Genomic DNA, 5,755 nt, shown 5'->3' with positions numbered 1-5,755 from the left:
GGAATAAATGTTCTTAAGGCTCTTACTTTTTCTAATAATCTGTGATTCTTTGAGAGCAAGTGGAAGGCAGATAAAGATGAATGGATAGTTACTGATCCACTGATGAGAGGAGCAAACTTCAGAAATCTAGAATCCTAGACCATCTAGGTGGTTGTTACTAGTCAGGGAACATGTGAGTGATTGCTAGAATCCACAAACACCCATCCCGACTTTCAGCTGCTGGCATGGGTAGCTGGGTTCTGAGGGTGATGTACAGAGAGTATCCAGGTCAATGAGTTTTCCACAGCCAGAACTTTGACCAGGTCTCCACCAGGTCTCCCAACCATGTGCAAGCTCCTTTGGTAGAAGACTCAGATTTTAAGCAGGTTTGCTCAATGCCTCCCTTGCAACTTCCTGTATTAGTTTCCCATGGCTGCTGTAACAAAGTATCACCAACTGGGTGGCTTAAAACAATTGAAATTTATTCTCTCATGCTCTTAGATAAAAAGTCTGAAACCAAGGTGTTGACAGGGCCACATTCCCTCCAATAGTACTAGGGGAGAATCCTTCCTCATCTCTTTTAAGCTTCCAGTGGCCCCAGGTGTTCCTTGGCTCGTGGCTGCGTAACTCCAATCTCTTCTTCTGTATTCACACAGCTTTTCCTCTGTATCTTTGTGTTTCTGGATCCAAATTTCCCTCTTCTTATAAGGACATCCAGCATTGGATTTGGGGGCCCACCCTATTCCAGTATGACCTCCATCTTAACTTGATTGCATTTACAAAGACCCTATTTCCAAATATTCACGGGTTTTGGGGGGACATGAATCTTGGAGGGGCATTATTCCAGCCAGTATACCCACCCTGCCATCATTTAACCTCCCAAGTGGGCCCAGTCTTGCCCCATCAACCTTAAAATTTGGGAAGGAAGATCAGGAGAATAAGTGAGGAGGTCATGGCTGCTTGAGAGCTCATAATGCTGCCTTGTTCTACAGCAGAAACCCTTTAAGAGGTCTGTGGACTGATAATATATGCCCTGTTAGATCCAAATAAAAGCTCATGTGCATACACATGTTTGTAGGTATGTATGTAATTTTGGTGGGATGTGTTATGCAAGGGGGGAGGAGTAGAACTGAAGTAAGGTATGGAGAGGGCTATGGTCGGGAGGAAGAAACTTTGATACTCCCTAGAGATGAGCACATGTGAGCGACCATTCTGGTCTGCTCTTGGAAGATGAAAGGATTAGGAAAACAGGTTGCTATTGAATACCTGACTGACTTAAGTTCTACCCTAAATCCAATTCTTACAAAAAGAGCAAAGCAGCCCATGCAGAGCGTTTTTGTACCTTTAGGTTTACAGAAGTTCAAATTCAATATTTAAGTCAGAACAATTTTTTGTTTCTCCTTTAAAATGAACATTGGAAGGAGAAGAATTAAGATCATTTTTTTCCTTTTATAAGATAAAAATATCCCTTTTCTCCATACTTGTTTACCGAGTCTTTCTCCAGTGTCTCATTATTATAAATAAGTTTGAATAACCAGTTTGGTGTATACTGCTCTCTTTGTACCTAGGGTTATCATCTTACATACCTGCTTAAAATTGCATTTCTTGGGAGCTAGTCAATCATCAATTTTGGTGGTGTCTGTCATGGGCAGCAGACTAATAAAGGTCATGATATCAGCAGAAATCCTGAACGGGAAGGTGGTCTTTGTGCAAATAAGGGAGAGACTGAAGAACCAAGTCACTCAGATGAAGGAGCAAGTTCTGGTTTTACACCAGGCCTGGCAATTTTACAGGTTAATGACAGAGATGATTCTAATCTTTATATAAATGTGAAGCTGAAAGCTGCTGAAGAGATTGGGATCAGAGCACACACATTAAATTACCAAGAACAGCCACAGAATCTGAGGTGTTAAAGTATGTTGCATCATTGAATGAAGACCTCACTGTCCATGGTTTCATAGTGCAGCTGCCTTTAGATTCGGAGAACCCCATTAACACTGAAGCAGTGGTCAATGCTGTTGTACCTGAAAAGGATGTGGATAGGTTGACTAGCATCAGTGCTGGAAAACTTGCTAGAGGTGACCTGAATGACTGTTTCATCCATCGTACACCTAAAGGATGCTTGGAACTCATCAAAGAGACAGGGGTATAGGTTGCTGGAAGGCACGCTGTAGTGGTTGGGCTCAGTAAGATAGTTGGTGCTCTGATGCATGACCTGGTTCTGTGGAACCATGCCACAGTGACCACCTGCCACTCCAAGACTGCCAAACTAGGCAAGGAGGTAAATAAAGGTGACATCCTGGTGGTAGCAACTGGTCAGCCACAAATGGTAAAATGGGAGTGGATCTAACCTGCAATAGTCATCGACTGCAGGATCAATTATATTACAGGTGATACAAAACCAAATGGGAGAAAAGTGGTAGGTGATGTGGCATACAATGAGGCCAAAGAGAGGGCAGGCTTCATCACTCCTGTTCCTGGTAGCATGGGGCCCATGATGGCAACAATGCTAATGCAGAGCACAGTGGAGAGCAAAGCGTTTCCTGGAGAAATTTAAGCCAGGAAAGTGGATGATTCAATATAACAACCTTAACCTCAAGACTCCTGTTCCAAGTGACATTGATATATCATGGTCTTGTAAGCCAAAGCCCATTGGCAGCCTGGCTCAGGAAATTGGTCTGCTCTCTGAAGAGATGGAATTGTACGGTGATACAAAGGCCAAGGTTCTGCTGTCAGCACTGGAACGCCTGAAGCACCAGTCTGATGGGAAATACGTGGTGGTGACTGGAATCACCCCCAATGCCCCTGGGAGAAGGGAAAAGCACAGCCACCATTGGGCTGGTGCAGGCCCTTGGCACCCATCTTCATCAGAACGTCTTTGCGTGTGTACGACAGCCTTCTCAGGGCCCCACCTTTGGAATAAAAGATGGCATTGCAAGAAGTGGCTACTCACAGGTCATTCCTATGGAACAGTTTGATCTCTACCTCACTGGTGACATCCATGCCATCGCTGCAGTGAATAACCTTGTCGCTGCAGCCATCGATGCCCAGATGTTCCACAAACTGATGCAGACAGACAAGGGTCTCTTTAATCATTTGGTACCATCAGTAAATGGAGTGAGAAAGTTCTCTGATATCCAAATCCGAAGGTTACAACGACTGAGTATTGAAAAAACTGACCCTACCCCACTGACTGATGACCGAGATAAACAGATTTGCAAGATTGGACATTGATCCAGAAACCATAACTTGGCAAAGAGTATTGGATACCAATGATAGATTCTTCTAAGGCAGATCACAATCAGACAGGCTCCAACGGAGAAGGGCACACACAGATGGACCAGTTTGGTATCTCTGTGGCCAGTAAAATCATGGCTATGCTGGCTCTCACCAGTTCGCTAGAAGACATGAGAGAGAAAAGACTGAGCAAAATGGTGACGGCATCCAGTAAGAAAGGGGAGCCTATCAGTACCGAAGATCTGGGGGTAAGTGGTGTATTGACAGTGCTTATGAAGGGTGCAATCAAGCCCAATCTCATGCAGACATTAAAGGGCACTCCAGGATTCGTTCATGCTGAACCATTTGCCAGCATGGCACTCAAGCTTGGCCCTGAAGGGTTCGTGGTGACTGAGCAGGATTTGGAGCAGACATTGGAATGGAAAAGTTTTTTAACATCAAATGCAGGTTTCTGGTCCCCGCCCTCACGTAGTGGAGCTTGTTGCAGCTGTCAGGGCTCTTACAGGGCACGGAGGCAGCCCCACGGTTACAGCAGGACTGCCTCTTCCCAAGGCTTACATAGAGGAGAACCTGGAGCTGCTTGAAAAAAGCTTCAGTAACTTAAAGAAAAATTGAAAATGTCAGAATATTTGGGGTTCCCATGGTGGTGGCCGTGAATGCATTCAAGACGCCTTGGTGGCTCAGCAGTTTAGCACCTGCCTTTGGCCCAAGGCATGATCCTGGAGTCCCGGGATCAAATCCCACATCAGGGTCCCTCATGGAGCCTGCTTCTCCCTCTGCCTGTGTCTCTGCCTCTCTCTCTCTTTCTCATGAATAAATTAAGTAAAATCTTTAAGCACCTGGGTGGCTCAGTCAGTTAAGTGTCTGTCTTCAGCTCAGGTCACCATCTCAGTGTCCTGGGATCAAGCCTCATGTTGGGCTCCCTGCTTAACAGGAGGGTCTGTTTCTCCCTCTCCCTAACCCCTCTCCACCCTCGTTCATGCTCTCTCTCTCTCTTCTTTCTGTCTTGCTCACTCTCTCTAATAAATAAATAAAATCTTAAAAAAAAAAAAGACAGATAAGAGGCTGAGCTGGACGTTGTCAGTGGCCTTGCCAAAGAACATGGGGCTTTTGATGTTGTGAAATGCACTCATGGGGCAGAAGGGGGTATGGGCACCTTAGCCCTAGCTCGGGCCTTCCAAGAGCAGCTCAGGCACCCAGCAGTTTCCAGTTCCTTTATGACCTGAAGCTCCCAGTTGAGGATAAAATCAGGATCATTGCGCAGAAAATCTATGGGGCTGACAACATAGAATTGCTTCCTGAAGCTCACTACAAAGCTGAAGTCTACACAAAACAGGACTTTGGGAACTCGCCTACCTGCATGGCCAAAACACACTTGTCCTTGTCTCATAACCCAGAGCAAAAAGGTGTGCCCACAGGCTTTGTCTTGCCCATTTGTAGCATCCGCACCAGCGTCAGGTTGATTTTCTGTACCCCTTGGTAGAGACAATGAGCACAATGCCTGGACTCCCCACTTGGCCCTGTTTCTATTATATTGATTTGGACCCTGAAACTGAAGAGGTGATTGGGTTGTTCTAAACAGATTGCCTCTCTTCCAGACGCTGCTCAGAACATTTGGCCAATGTCCATTCAGGCCGACTGTTGGTTAGGAAGTGTGGGGAAGTCCAGAGAAGTCAGCCCCTGCCCTGAAGATCTTAGGAAATAAAGAGCAGGAATTCCCCCCAGAAGCCTTTCTTTGGTCTTAATTCCCACCATCATGTATAAATTAACATAAATCATGCACAAGTCTACTTACTTTATTGAAGTGCCGCAGAATAAAGGAAATGATTGGTGAAAAAAATGCATTTCTTTAATAACAAAGGACATTATGAAGATGGGAGGCATGCAGAGGCTGTGTAGTAGATTCTTTTCAAGATTCCAGAAAAACTGTAGTAAAAAAATGTTGATAAAATTCCTGAGCCTTCAAGAGTTCATAATCTGATGTTACAATCATCAGAAAATAGGATTTTCTTCCATGGAAATTATCAGTTTATGTTTTCTTACCAAATTAACTACTGACAACTTAGTATTTCACAAAGTTATACAGAAGGTGGAAAACCTTTCCTTAAAAATGTCTTTTCGAGGTTGTCATCTGCCTTTTAACTTTAGTGACTTGTTGTTTATTTACTTATTTTTAATTCTTTGTTTTCTTTTTTGTTCTTGAAATTTTTTTCTTGTATTTAATTTCTTTTGGCTACTTTTTTTTAATTCCTAGAGAATTTATGGATACATGTTGTTATAGCCATGAATCTGCTTTTTAAAAATTATCTTTATGCTTTAGCAAATCCTTCTATATCCCAAAATTAGTAATAATCAATCTTTGTATTAGTAATTCTTAGTAATTATGTGATGTGACTCAGTAGTAACAGCTAGTAATACCTAGAGGGCCAAATTTCTTTTTTCATAGTTCTCATATTTTATCCCCAAACACTCTCTTGAGGTATCTCAAATATTTGTCCTCATTTTATGAATGAGCAGCGATTTATGTAGGACATTCAGA

General features: G+C 43.4%; 1 pseudogene; it reads left to right on the top strand.

Annotated features, from left to right (window-relative positions):
• Window positions 1-1,599: 1,599 nt before the first annotated feature.
• Window positions 1,600-4,932, top strand: LOC144282429 (C-1-tetrahydrofolate synthase, cytoplasmic-like; annotated as a pseudogene).
• Window positions 4,933-5,755: the final 823 nt, after the last annotated feature.

Source organism: Canis aureus, chromosome 1, assembly GCF_053574225.1.
Source record: "Canis aureus isolate CA01 chromosome 1, VMU_Caureus_v.1.0, whole genome shotgun sequence".
In the NCBI taxonomy this organism is placed as follows: Eukaryota; Metazoa; Chordata; class Mammalia; order Carnivora; family Canidae; genus Canis; species Canis aureus.
This window is presented reverse-complemented; position numbering and strand designations above follow the sequence as displayed.